The sequence below is a fragment of the Botryllus schlosseri genome, chromosome 8 (genome assembly GCF_051294905.1).
Source record: "Botryllus schlosseri isolate E-star chromosome 8, Bs_hap1, whole genome shotgun sequence".
In the NCBI taxonomy this organism is placed as follows: domain Eukaryota; kingdom Metazoa; phylum Chordata; class Ascidiacea; order Stolidobranchia; family Styelidae; genus Botryllus; species Botryllus schlosseri.
Genome location: NC_137243.1, coordinates 10,078,106 through 10,091,846, shown reverse-complemented (window position 1 = coordinate 10,091,846; position 13,741 = coordinate 10,078,106). Strand labels below are relative to the sequence as shown.

Below are 13,741 nucleotides of genomic sequence, written 5' to 3'. Positions count from 1 at the left end.
TAAATGTGACAAGTTTTCTGTGGCCTGCCTGGTTTATTGACCTACCGTCTTCTTTCTAGCCATGCCTACAAATCTATATATCCTCATTCCGTATTCTATGCATTTAGTGCAAAAAATGCCTTAACGCATAGTGTTCCCCCGTGGTGGAATCAAGGCACCGCTTCTACAATTAATTGCAGGTGATGAGAATACTTCTCACGTGACAAATCCGATATTACGGCATGGCGAGATTAGAGCTGCGTGACAGTGCTTCTTTCTATGCATGAGTGTTAGACCTACCATGACATATCATCTATCACTATGCAGCGTTGGGATGGCTTGAGTAGTACCATTTCATCAGCAGAAAAAGTCATTCCATCCCTATCATAACTATGTAGCAGCATGCTGCAGAGAGTAATAGACAACCAAACACTGGTGACAAAACACCATCATGTGACGACTGTTGAGATAAGGCGAAAACAAGCAATAATACTTTCTAAAAGCCGCAGATACCATTTTTAGATTTTAGATTCCATCTGCCAGTCCAAGCTGTGTGTAATAGTCGACGAAATCCACGGACAAGGATTATATACTGGGGTTTTCTAAAGCTTGATTATAGTTTGATAATAATATCATATAGCTTTTCTATATTGATGTAGAGTAATGGTTGAAGATGACCATATAAAAAGTGACAAATTTTGTACCAAGATCTACACAAAAAATCAAACAAACATTTCCAGATGCCCGAACTTCAAACGTTTCGCATTGCATCGGAAAATTAATCTAGCAGGCTGCACAACCCCTGGAGCTACGTGAGCAGTTTCATGTTTTAACTATATCAAACATTTGAAAAACACTTTGACCGACATGTGAAAACCGAAAGGTTACTTGGATATGATATTTTTTACTAATCAAATTAGTTCAATCGCTTTGAGAATTCATTTTTGTGTCAGTTTGCATTTAGCATTTATATGCCATCGTGTCAGATCATTCTGTATAAATATAAAGCAACAAAATGAACGTTTTTTTCCTATATTTAACAAATTTTCAAAACTATGATGGTGCGAATTGGAATACAACATTAGAAAATGGATGGGGTGGGGTAGTTTTTCAATGGCTTAACGATTTGCTGTATAGGCCCTAATTAAACATCTACCCACACATGCACTAAGATAGTTACAGTACACAACTGACAAATGCAACTGCCAGCTTTCATGCTTTTCATGGCCTATAGTAGTAATTCTGCCCTTCACTCATTTTATATATCATGGAATGCAGTAACACATTAATAAAATGTAAAAATACAGCAATCTGTTGAAAAACAGAAAATAATAATAAGCGCATATGGTCTACCCTCGCCTAATATTTTGCTATAGTTTTTTTTTCTGTAGAGTTCATGCAGTTAACTACCATATGGATGTCAAAAGCCCAAAACCAACACATTTAGAGTCAACTTGAAATGAAAGTTAACCAATATTCAAATATGGTATTATGGTTTTCGTAAGATCATAACTTTGGAGCAGGCTCTATGCATATTGAACTAACTGAATAATAAGCCTTGAACACCATCATTGCACTTGCAATCTGATATTTGCATGAACTAGTTAGTTACTGATACTAGGACGCCAGGACGGTAATACGAGGCATCAGAAATCCACTTCCTTCACATTTCATGAATAACACTTATCTCTGTATACGACTGCTTCAATCTTAGATTCTAATAACTATCTTCCAATATATCTATCGTGCACTGTATTGGAGGATCTCCCGACTCTGAAGTCCACATCGGCGACCTAAATTCACTACTGACGTGGATAAAATTGCCGTCATTTCATAAAAGACCCTGGTCATGTCATTCATACAGCGATGAAGGCATTCCTATGAATAGAAACTTCAGACTGTCTAATGCCTCACACGCCGACAAAGAAGTCGTATTTATGTCATTCTACCAATTTCTAGGGATTTTAACGTAAATAGGCGGATGGAGAATAAAGAAAACCGGGAGAGCCTGGCGCCATTATAGGTCGGGATGGAGCGTTATACGCCGCTAGTGGTGAATTCGTTCTAAGTTTTACACAATTTCTATGGCTGGCGGCATGGCGAGACCGAGAAAAATACATATCATAAAGAAATTCCAGCCAGGTTCGTAAGCAAGTCATTAGATTTAGATTCACGAGTCCATTTGACTTTTATAGTGTTGACTTGAGTCAAGTCGAGTCATTTCCAATTCAGCATCGAGTCAAGTCCGAGTCCAAGTTAGGGAAAACAGGTCGAGTCGAGTCCAAGTCATAGTGTTTATGGTTCAGTATCGCGTTACAGTGAGGTTCAAATCAGTTCTGCGAAACTCTTGGGTGATATCAAAAGCCTCGGATACATAATATACTCATTTTTCTCACCTAAAGTACAGTACACAAATTGAATCAAATGGAGTCGAGTCGAGTCATTTTCCATTTTTAAGAGTCAAGCAGTATGGGATGAAATGTCTGAGTGAGAAACCAGTCATTCAACGATTGTGCACTGCGCACGCTGCCTTGTTCTATTGAGCCTCCATAATTGACTGCAAACGAAGCGATTAGCTTGTTGTCGTAGATTAGTTGTATAGCAGTGTATTTTCCGTTATATAGTGCCCATGTTAACGAACTTCTTGACTCTTGTATGATTTAAATCGGACTGATATTATATTTATACATTTATTACACGTCAACAATTGGCGCAGGCTTTAATTGGATCGGAATGATGCGTAGCTACTCTTGGTAGAACTTTGTAGGGTTTCATATTATACCATCTATTTGACTGACAGTTATACCGATATAGTTTAGCAGTGCTGTGTGAGACTTATGCCTACAACGCTACAACTCCCAGTTAATGGTATATAATTAACTATATATATTCGTTACTCGGTTCAAATTAATAGCGTGTCGAGTCGAGTGAGAGCTGACTCGTCATTTATCGCAAACATATTTTACGCAAAGCCGGTATTGGTCTCCATTGATTTTAACGATGCTCCTTAGCTAGATCCGTCATGAGCTTTTACATGGTATGTCTTGATTTTAGTATCGAACGCTGTGCCAAGTCTCAATCTGCACTTCAATCACTTTGCAAATTTCAATGGCTTGAATCATGCCTCGTACTTCGAAAATCCGACATGACTTTGTGACTTGACTCGACTTGATTTGACTTGACTCTAGTCCCGTCAACCAATTTCGAACGCGGAAAATGCGAAATACCTCGGTGTTTTACTGGACTCGAGCCAATCCTAGAAGAGTCACATCCAGTCGCTAAAACAAAATTGTCACGGAACTGTGGTCTGTTCGGCCGCCTTAGAGACTACATTTCGTTATGGGTCCTTCAGGGAGAGAGATGATATTCTTTTTCGCCTGCACCATCGAGATGCTTTGACGACGGAGTTGCGATACGGCCGTGACGTCATCTAGTCTGCGCCCCAATTTTTTTCTTCTCCATGCTAGCCGTGATTGCTGAGCGCCTAGCAGGATAGCTGCGGATACCAATTTTCGAGTCTTTGGTATGACCCGGCCGGGGATCGAACCCACGACCTACCGCACGAGAAGCCGGACGCATCACCATTACACTATCTCTTTAAATCAGGGGTGGGTAATTATTTTTCCCGGCGCGCCAAATGTGAAGCTGAAATTTCGTTGGCGGGCCGAGACAGAAGTTTAGATTATGCATTGTTCAGTTCATAATACCTTAATCAAATTATATTCCTTAAACACAAAGACGTGCTCGGTACTCGCCATAAACTAAAAAGACCGGGTCACGGCTGACTTCCAGCAAACAAATATTCTCCAAATCTTGTTGAAACGCCGGCCTTCAGCCGCATCTTTCATTGCGTTCATCGTTTGTGTACGAGGTTGGCCGCTAATCACGTGCACTGATTGCATTATTATACGAATTATGATTTGGAAACGTATGACGTAATAATGTAAAGCACAGACTTGGCAAGAAACAAGATTTGAAACAGTCACTAGTACCATGGAAAACTGATTGACAGGCCACGCAGTTACCGTTCTATCCCATTCAGTTTTTCATGCTAGTACAGTGGTTCCTAAACGGTGGGGAATTCCCCACTGATGGGGAATTCAATGGTTTCTGGTGGGAAATAGACGCATTTGTTCAGAATTATATAAAGGACTGTCTACATATTCACGAAAACACAATCGCAATTACCGTTACGAGTTAACTGCTCTGGAATGTATGTATCGAAAATTATGTTGCGTGTTGTTCACAAAACCCAATTTCTAACTCTGGATGACCAATCATGGCGTCAGAAACACATCCAGCATGACTAGTTTGACGTGAAATAACGCTTTCACGAGCGTTATCGGCAGGCCGTGTTATTTTTGGCATATGCCAAAACTGCCAAAAATAACTTATTTTTGGCATTTTTCGATTTTTATTTTTGGCAGTTTTGGCATCGCCTTCTAAATAGATAGTTTTAGCCTCGAATTAGTCACAAAAACGCTTTATTTGGGCTAGTTTGTCAAAAGACACCACAAAATGTGCAGCATCCACGTATAATCAGTGCCAACAAACAATAATAAGAAGAAAAAACCTAACGATTTCATAGGTTATTAATACCAAACGAAACCACAAAATGTGCAGTATCCATCGGAATCGGTGCCAATAAGCAAAAAAAGAAAGAAAAGCCTAACAAACACGCTCAACAGCTGATTGTTACAGAGCTTCAAAATCTTTGAAGGGCCGAACCGGCTTCCATTCATCATGAAAAGAGATCACTTCGCCAGTGCCATCGATCTCATCGCGGAAAGAATTTTCTTCCCGATCCTTTTCCAGGAGTTTCCTGTGTTGTCTCTCAACACATTCTATTTAGTAGCCCGACTATCATTTCTCCTTCAGTCTACCGATATATTTTCGGAGGACTTTTGTCACTTCAAGTGGCTTTAATATTACCAACTCGCATGGAAAAGTCCTGGGAAGGTTAGCTTGTTTAAAAACATTGACGCAACAAGACTGTCTGGCAAAACGAGACTATCCAGCTCAGAAATAGCCAGACAGTTTGTTGCGTCACAATGTTCAACTCGATCACAATGCACAAATCGTGGTTGATTTCGGGGGTTCCAGTTCCATGAGCAGAATATAATTTATATTTCAATAATCAGTACTGCGGCAGCTTCTCATTGATACCAGTTTTATCAAATTTAGCGCTCAACAAGCCGGTCAAAAATGGTCGTAAAATTGCCTTTGGACAAATGGAAAGTATGACGTAAACCAAATGCAGTCAACCGTTCAATTTCACTGTGCTTTCACCCAAGCCCCGAACTACTGCCATCTCCGGCTAAGCAAATTTGCGTTGTCACCATGTTACAGTTGCATTGTGGGGAATAGGCTGGACGACTTAGTACAGGCGCTTATGGAAAAACGTCCAGTTTTAAAATATATTTGATTCGTATTGGGTTTGTAGTATTTTACACGAATGGAGCTTTGAATGAATAATCATCGTAACATTCAGGATTTGTTTCAGCCCAATATCTCGTGTTTATATCTGTGTTATCTGTGTATTTCGATATGTCGAAGACATCTCGTTTTGGTGGTAGTGTTTGTTGCACCTATGGGTGCAGTAAAAGGCAGAAAAAGATATCCACGGAGTCATATATGAGAAGTAATAGCGATGGTAGTAGCGATGAAGAGTCTTTGGTAAAGCGTCGGCATCCAAGAACATTTCACCGGTGAGTGAATGGCAGAATATGCAGGGCAGCAAGACTATCTTTGAAGAATCAGTTTCTATTTTTAACATCTTCTGACCATCACAGTCAATCAATGTCCAGATAAGCCACAGCATTAATGAATAGGCCATGTTAAAGTGTCATTATATCAGAATATTTTGTCACAAGTATATGGATGTTGGTATGATCAGAGCAGACTATATCAGCAGTCCCAGCACCATGCCAGTTCATCAGTATACCTGTAATAGCATGACCAGCCAGGTCACTGTTTGTATTCTGTATGGGCAGTTCAGCCAATAATTAGCTTAGTACTCAATCCTTGCTTAAAATTGTCGTGAAGGTTGGAGGTAGGACTAGAAGGAAAGGTATAATTGAGGGCCACACGGTTTTGTCCAGCATAGTTGAGTAATAATTCTATATTTCTGGTGCCAGATGCTCACACTGAAGTTCAAATTGCTAATTCCGTGGTCGAGTTCATTATAGCTTTGTGCGTGCGAGACGTTCGATTTGTCTCGTAAGATTTTTTTTTAGGTTTATTTTTAGCTTTAGATTTTAAAGGTTACCTAATAGTTTATCCTTCTGGGGTAGAAAGTAACAGATATATTTAAATCAAACAAGATAATTTCACATATGTTCCTGCTACTTTTATCATCGTTCATAACAAAGAATGGTCAATTTCGTGTGCTTCGTATCATAGAATTACTTGTGAACTGATACAATGTTCTCTACAACGCAGCTTTCCTACCAACGATTCCCTGAAAGAAAGATGGATAGAATGTATTAGAAGAAAAGACTGGGAGCCAGCAAGATCGTCGGTCATCTGCTCTGATCATTTTTCAGAAAGTGATATTTACCGTGTTGGCGGGAGAATTCGTTTAAGGACGAATGCGGTGCCGACAAGATTTCTGAATTTTCCAAAATATATGAGGCCAAAGGTACGGTAGACACTAGACAGTGACTATATATTTATGAAGTTTGAGTTCCAATTACTATACCTTTATTTTAGCCCTAGTTAACATAAAATTCACAAATTTCAGGCTTCGAATAACCGACGAGTGAGACCTTCTGCAGTTCCAGATAAGAAACGGCATTATGAAGCACAAACCACTGAACCTGAAGTAGTTCTTCACGACCACAGCTACTGTGCGCACACGTCTCCTCAAAAAGTCGTTCAACAGCAACGCCGTAGGGTGGCAGAAATTAAAAAGAGGTTGGTTGCAGCCAGAATGAGAACATACCGTCTGCAAAAAAAAGTTAAAACTCTGGATGAGGTCATTGCATCTCTTAAGAAGAACAATTTGATAAGCGATTCGTGTGTAGAGGTAATGTCACAAAAATTCCGTGGTCCACCAAGTGAGCTCTTGCAACGTATGAAGCTACAAGCTGGTGGAAGAGGAGTCAAATACTCTAAGGAACTGCAATCATTTGCAATGACGCTTCAGTATTATTCCACTAAGGTATACAATTTTGTGCGTCAGAACTTTCAACTTGCTCTTCCCCATCCAAGTGTGATAAGACGCTGGTATGGAAAACTTCCCGCTGAGCCTGGCTTTACTAGTATTGCCTTTTCTGCTATCAGAGGAAAAGTAGAGGCATCAGCAAATCCTGTAATATGCTCCATAATGATGGATGAAATGTCGATCCGCAAACAGGTTTTTTGGGATGGAAAACGATAACGAGGATATGTAGACATGGGTACTGACTGTGAGGATGATGATTCTTTGCCTCTTGCTAAAGATGCATCAGTTTTTATGGCTGTTTGTATCAATTTATCCTGGAAGATCCCGCTTGGATACTTTTTCATTAATGGTTTAACAGGATCGGAACGAGCAAATTTGGTCAGAATTTGCATAAACAAGCTTGATGAAGCGGGTGCAACTGTTGCTTCATTGACATGTGAGGGACGTCGACGTCGTAGGCCCCGCAGTGGGGTGGCCTTCAATGTGATTGTGCCTGTGCTGCGTAAGAAGAGAAGAAATTCCATTAAATTGGAACTAAGATCAGAATCGGTTCGTTTATTATACCTCGTTCGCAGATATTAAGCCTTAACTTATCCCACATTTGACTTTCAGATCACCGTTAATTACGCCGAAGGCGACGTAAAGTCGATCACAATTAATTAATTTATTTCTGTTTTTATTTTTTTATGTTGTTATTTTAATAGAAAAATTTGTTTCTCATAACTGAAGCTGGTGTTTCTGAAAACGAAAGTTCTGCATTTTGGTACGAGACAGTACAGCGCGGTATTTCTTGCGACGAGGCAGTACAGCGCGTTATTGCGTGTGACCACAGAAGTGGTTGATCTAAAGCCAGGTTCGAGTGCTTCATCTAGTAGGGTAGGCAAGTATCGTGGGCAGAAAAACTGTGTTGAAATGTTCCCATGTCCAGTTAGTTTTGAATCTAATCTAATTTCTGGTTTCATGAAAGTGCAAAACGAGCCAAGCTTCATGTAGGCTACACACGTATATGGGTAGCTATAGGTGTAATTATGATCAAATACATGTACGCCATTTAGATTGTATCTTGTGCCGTATTGATTCGATAAAATTAACATTTATTATGAACTCCCACAGTGCACAGATTGCTGTAACCAACATAGCCTCAATTTCACTGTGAATTGGGCAATTCTAGCTACATCTGAATAAGGACCCATGCATTTCTTGTTTCTCTCATTCAATGAACTCATTCAGTCACTTCTACAGAAATCACTACCCCATCGCTACACATAGCAGACATATCTTTACTTTCTCTTTTTTGGATTTATTTAAATACGCTGAAACAATAAATACGTAGAACACCCACAATGGCATTCAATTGATTTCAGCAGTGCCTTTTGATATGTCCCATGATGCCGAATTTTCTCCATCAGCAATATTCACAGCCACCACGTAGCTGGCAGTTACAGCATTCACATCAGCTCCATTGCAGTAAGAAGATTTTGAATCCAGGATAGGTAATTCTGAGGCACGCTCCGATAATAACTTCAAGCTGGCAATCGTAGATGCTTTTACTTCCTATAGATACATCTGAAAGATAACTGAACTGGCATTATACATCTTTTGACAGCTTGGTTATTTCTGTACACGTAAAATATGCTGGATACAACGAGTAAAGCAATCTACATCAGGAATATAACCACAAAAAAATACATACTATGACACACAGACAACCTTATTTTACCACGAACAATCGAAACCACTTATATCTTCGACATGTCGAAATACACAGATAACACAGATATAAACACGAGATATTGGGCTGAAACAAATCCTGAATGTTACGATGATTATTCATTCAAAGCTCCATTCGTATAAAATACTACAAACCCAATACGAATCAAATATATTTTAAACCTGGACGTTTTTCCATAAGCTCCTGTACTAAATCGTCCAGCCTATTCCCCACAATGCAACTGTTTCTAGTGACAACGTAAATATCGCGAGTAGCGCACTCCAGTGTTTATATAGCTCAGTGGCTTTCACCCCTAATGGATGGGCTGGACCCAGATTAAGAAACCTGCCTTTCACAAACGCTCTTCTCGCTTGTAACGCAGTCCTGTTAACACAACACCATGAAAGAAATACACTATTTGGCAGGCTGTGTTATTTTTGGCATATGCCAAAAATTGCTTATTTTTGGCATTTTCAAATTTTTATTTTTGGCAGTTTTGGCATCTGGCACCTGAAATGCCAAAAATAACACGGCCTGGTTATCGGTATCGGTTCACAATACGTTTTATGTTGCAGTTATAGGCGATTGTCTTGCGTACTGGTGTGGTTGTGTGTCTTGTGTAGTCAAACCAGCAAATAGCAAAAAGCTGGCTAGTGGGGAACAGGACCGTAACTGCCGCATCCCGAACCCCCAATTGGGGAGGGGCCGAGCTCAAAGGGGCCAAAAATTATTTCGTGAATTAACGTAAATTGAAGTGTTTTTTTTTTAAATTTATGCCATATTTTCAAAAAATTTCGCGCTATGTTCGCGATTTATTATTGCCGAATAGGCCTATCTGATTATTGGGTAACCTCTTCCTCCACGAAAATACGTAGAATTTATAGAAATAGAGACTTCGGCGTCGGTCATTACTGCGCCGTGACGCACCAAGGCATATGAATTTATAGACCATGTAACATGCAACTCCGAGAAGTGTGCCAGAACGATCAGCAGCGAGAACACCTTGGCCGAGATGGAATGCCCTTGTGGTGACCCTAGACTTCGATATATATAGAAAATACATATATGTTTCATTGGCTAAACGGGTCCGCCCGAAGATGTTAGATTCTTATTTAGGGATCCTACCTTTTCCAACACACCTAACTCAGCTCTACCGGTAAATCTGATTACGTGAGCAGAGAGGAGATAAAAAATTGATAGCCAAATATATGCAATTCCCAATCATATTGACCGATTCAAACACGAATTAAATAAAATTTTCGCTCTTCGCGCGTTTAGTCGAAATAAGACGACGTGCTAAACAGTAGACCAAATGTAGCTGATAAGTTGCAGGGAAAAACGTACAGGCTCAGCGGGGCTGCGGGGGCTGGGAGCCCAAGACCAGAGGTGGTCAGTAACGAAGTACTTCTACTTTTTGAAGTACTTGAAGTAGATTTTTCCTACTCACACTACTTTTTAAGTAGTTATGATTTTAGACTACTTCTACTTCTACTTGACAGTTTTCAGTTTCGTAGGCAAATCTAACCGTAGAATACCTGCTTACTTACTTACTTGTGAACCACCACTCCTACTTCTACTTAAGTAGAAATTTCGGCGTTACTTCTACTTCTACTTGAGTAGCGACGGTGACTACTTTGACCACCTCTGCCCAAGACCAACGTTTTTTTTGGCGGGGCTAAAAAAGTGCTGTTTCGGACCTGGTGGGGAATGAAGGCTCGGAATAAATCTGAAGTGGGGAATGAAGACAAAAAGGTTGGAAACCACTGCACTAGTATAAGTTTAATTGTTGCGGCATAATTTGCTTTATTAGCTTTATTTTTAACTTGGATTGATCACACGACGTACGTAGGTTACGTAATCACGCTACATACATAAACTAGGCTTCAAAGTTGACGCATTCCCGGGTCAGGTTATACGGAAGATTTTTGTCCACACATTAACATTAAAAAATAGATTTTATAGTCTAAATTGTAAGGACCTTTTCGCGGGCCACACAAGGCCCAGGTCTGCTTTAAATCCTCATTCCAATCGAAACAATATGGCATCATCGGTTGGGGGACGCCAGCGTTAGTGCGCTGAAGCTGTGTGATTATCTCTTACTACCACCTCTCTCTGTCTAAGTTTCCTTCAACGCATGAGCGATCGTCCAACTATCATAATGGTCGACGTGAAAGATCATCGCTCTGTCAAAATTCCTGACCTGCAGTGTTGGAACAGTATCTCGCCCACTATCCGAAGGTCGTCGAGCATGTCCATGTCCACATTCAAGTCGAAATACCAGCAATTCTACTGAAACTGAATGAATAATAGTCAGCCCTTAAGTTTACCCGCCCACGACCTGACATATCGATCTCACCTTCCGTCACATGCCCCCTCTTTCTGTCGCTTGTCTTTTCATATTATCTTCTTTTACTTTTCATTCGGTGCGCATGCTTTCTGTTTACTTCGCCAGTGCCCCAGTTGGGTATCTGATTTCGGAGATTAGCCTACTACATGCGTTTCGACGCCTTTTTTTATTGTATCGCAGTCTTGTGGTCTTTGAGATAATGAAGTTGTTAATAAACTAAGACGGACCGCACGTCGACTTGAATCCCCTTCACACATTAAGTGACTTGACTTGACTCGAGTCAAAATGTGCTGTGACTCGAAATGACTTGTGACTGGAAGATACTGAATTGATCCCAACACTGAAGTCAAGTCTAGTTAACGAAAAATTGCGACTCGAGTCATTACAACTAGAATTCCAGCAAAGATATATCGAAATATAACACGATAAGATATATCGTAATAAATTCTTATTCACACATTCATTCATGTTAACTACCACCGATATTATCACCGAATAAAGCCGTGTTGTCGAATCTAACCATAACAATTAACGACTGTAAAATGCACAGTAAGTTGATTTAACAAGGTATAAGTTTATTTGAAGGACATATAATATGTCGATATATCTGACAACATTGTATTATTGGCCTATCTCGCTCTTGCTAGCAGTGTCGGAGGTTTTCTTCTGAACTGCTCCCTAAGTCACTCTTTTCACGAACTTATAAAAATATATTTATTTTTCTCACTCTTAACATGTTTATTCCAACATATAAATGACAGTTTCGGGCCTCTTTTTATAGGCGACATACAAATAATGTGGTCACATTAATATTCTTCAAACTTCCAGTGAAATGCCTGTCTTCGCCGTCTGATGCATCACCAATATATTATATATGCTACATACAATAGTTTGTATATTTGTAAGGGCGACTACTCTATCAAATAAATCTACAAATTGCAGAAAGCAGCAATACGAAACCCAATACAAATTCACGGTATCACCCATCGCTGAGGCGAATCGAGGTGTGTACCAGAGTTGGATCAATTACATTATTTCAGTTCAATTACAATTACAATTACTTTCATGCATGTTTCAATTACATTACAATTACAATTACTCCATGCTAAAAATATCAAATTACAATTACAATTACAATTACAATTGCTGCTGTTGAACATGTAATTGAATAATCATAAATTCAACCGTGCTCCTTGACAACCGTAGCGTCGTAACTAGTTCAGATTGTGTAGTATTAAATGCGTTTATGTGCGTACATAGTATGCTATGTAAGATGTCATTGTGACGTAATATAAGCGTGTTTTGTATGCTCGGTAATTATGGCTCACGTAATTGGAAATGTAAAATGTTATTTACATAATTTCCTATGGGTTAGGATTAAGGATAGGGTGCAGTACGTCGTTGAAAAAAGTATTATAATATATGCACGACTTGCACGTGTTGGACTTGCGTATATAGTATATAATTAAAGAAATAATATTATTTTTATCGAGGGACGTAGGAATTAGGATGAGGAGTAAAAAGAAAAACCGTGCTTAGTCAGATAAGACGTTATATAATATCCAGTGGTCTGGTTAGTTAGCCAGACGAAGTAACGATGCAGCATCGTGATCTGAAATCGTATTGTAGATTGCCAACCCACGGATAGATGCGCAAGATGTGAGTCACGGATGAATGCACCGACAAACGTACTGCAGAGCCGGCTAAAAGCAGCAAAATTTGTAGTCCTAGAGTTGGTGATCCAAGCGTCCAAATTTGATGCATCTGGTCTTTATCGTAAGCTATTGATGCACTAATTCCGAAAATACAAATTAAAATCTCGTCAGGGCAATGTAACTGAGCACTCCAAAATAGCCGTTTAAGGCCGACTGTTCTGAAAAGTGAGAGCGCCGCAGCAGCATGACCACAACAATGACCAATTACTCCCAGCGATTGTTCAGAACGATGCCGATTCCCAGACTTTCACGACTATTTTGGGATGGTACCATTGCCTGGAAATATACTTTTATTGCGGAATCAGTGCGACACTAGCTTTCGATTAGGACCATACATATCAAATTTCGACGCTTGGATCGCCAGCTATGGGACTATCAATTCTGCTGCTTTTAGCCGGCTCAGCAGTTCGCTTCTCGGCGTATTCAATCGTGAGTCACGTGTTGCGAACCCATCCGTTGGTTAGTAATCTAATAATTGTATACAACGGCAGCCGAGGCCAGCATAGCGGTAAAAATAAAAAAACTTTGCCCGCAAGGGCGCAGTCAAGGGCTTCCGCGAATGGATCCACCAAATTCCTTGTCGACATTTAAAGAGAATGCATTATAAGTCAATTATTTTATGTTGTGCTGGTCAGGTCTCAATAGCAATTTAATGTAATTAAAATTGTAATTGAGCAAATTTTTTGTCAAATTACAATTACAATTACAATTACACAAAATAAAAATGCTTCAATCACAATTACATTACAATTACATTGAAAAATGTAATTAATTACATTCAGCTCAATTACAAATTACAATTGATCCAACTCTGCTGTGTACTG

At 39.6% G+C, this 13,741-nt stretch overlaps 1 protein-coding gene across 1 annotated transcript in view; it reads left to right on the top strand.

Moving 5' to 3' along the window:
- The window catches only part of LOC145445220 (cytochrome b5-like), a 392,395-nt gene that overhangs the window by 138,374 nt on the left and 240,280 nt on the right, over positions 1-13,741 (top strand). The gene's annotated exons all lie outside the window — the stretch shown is intronic.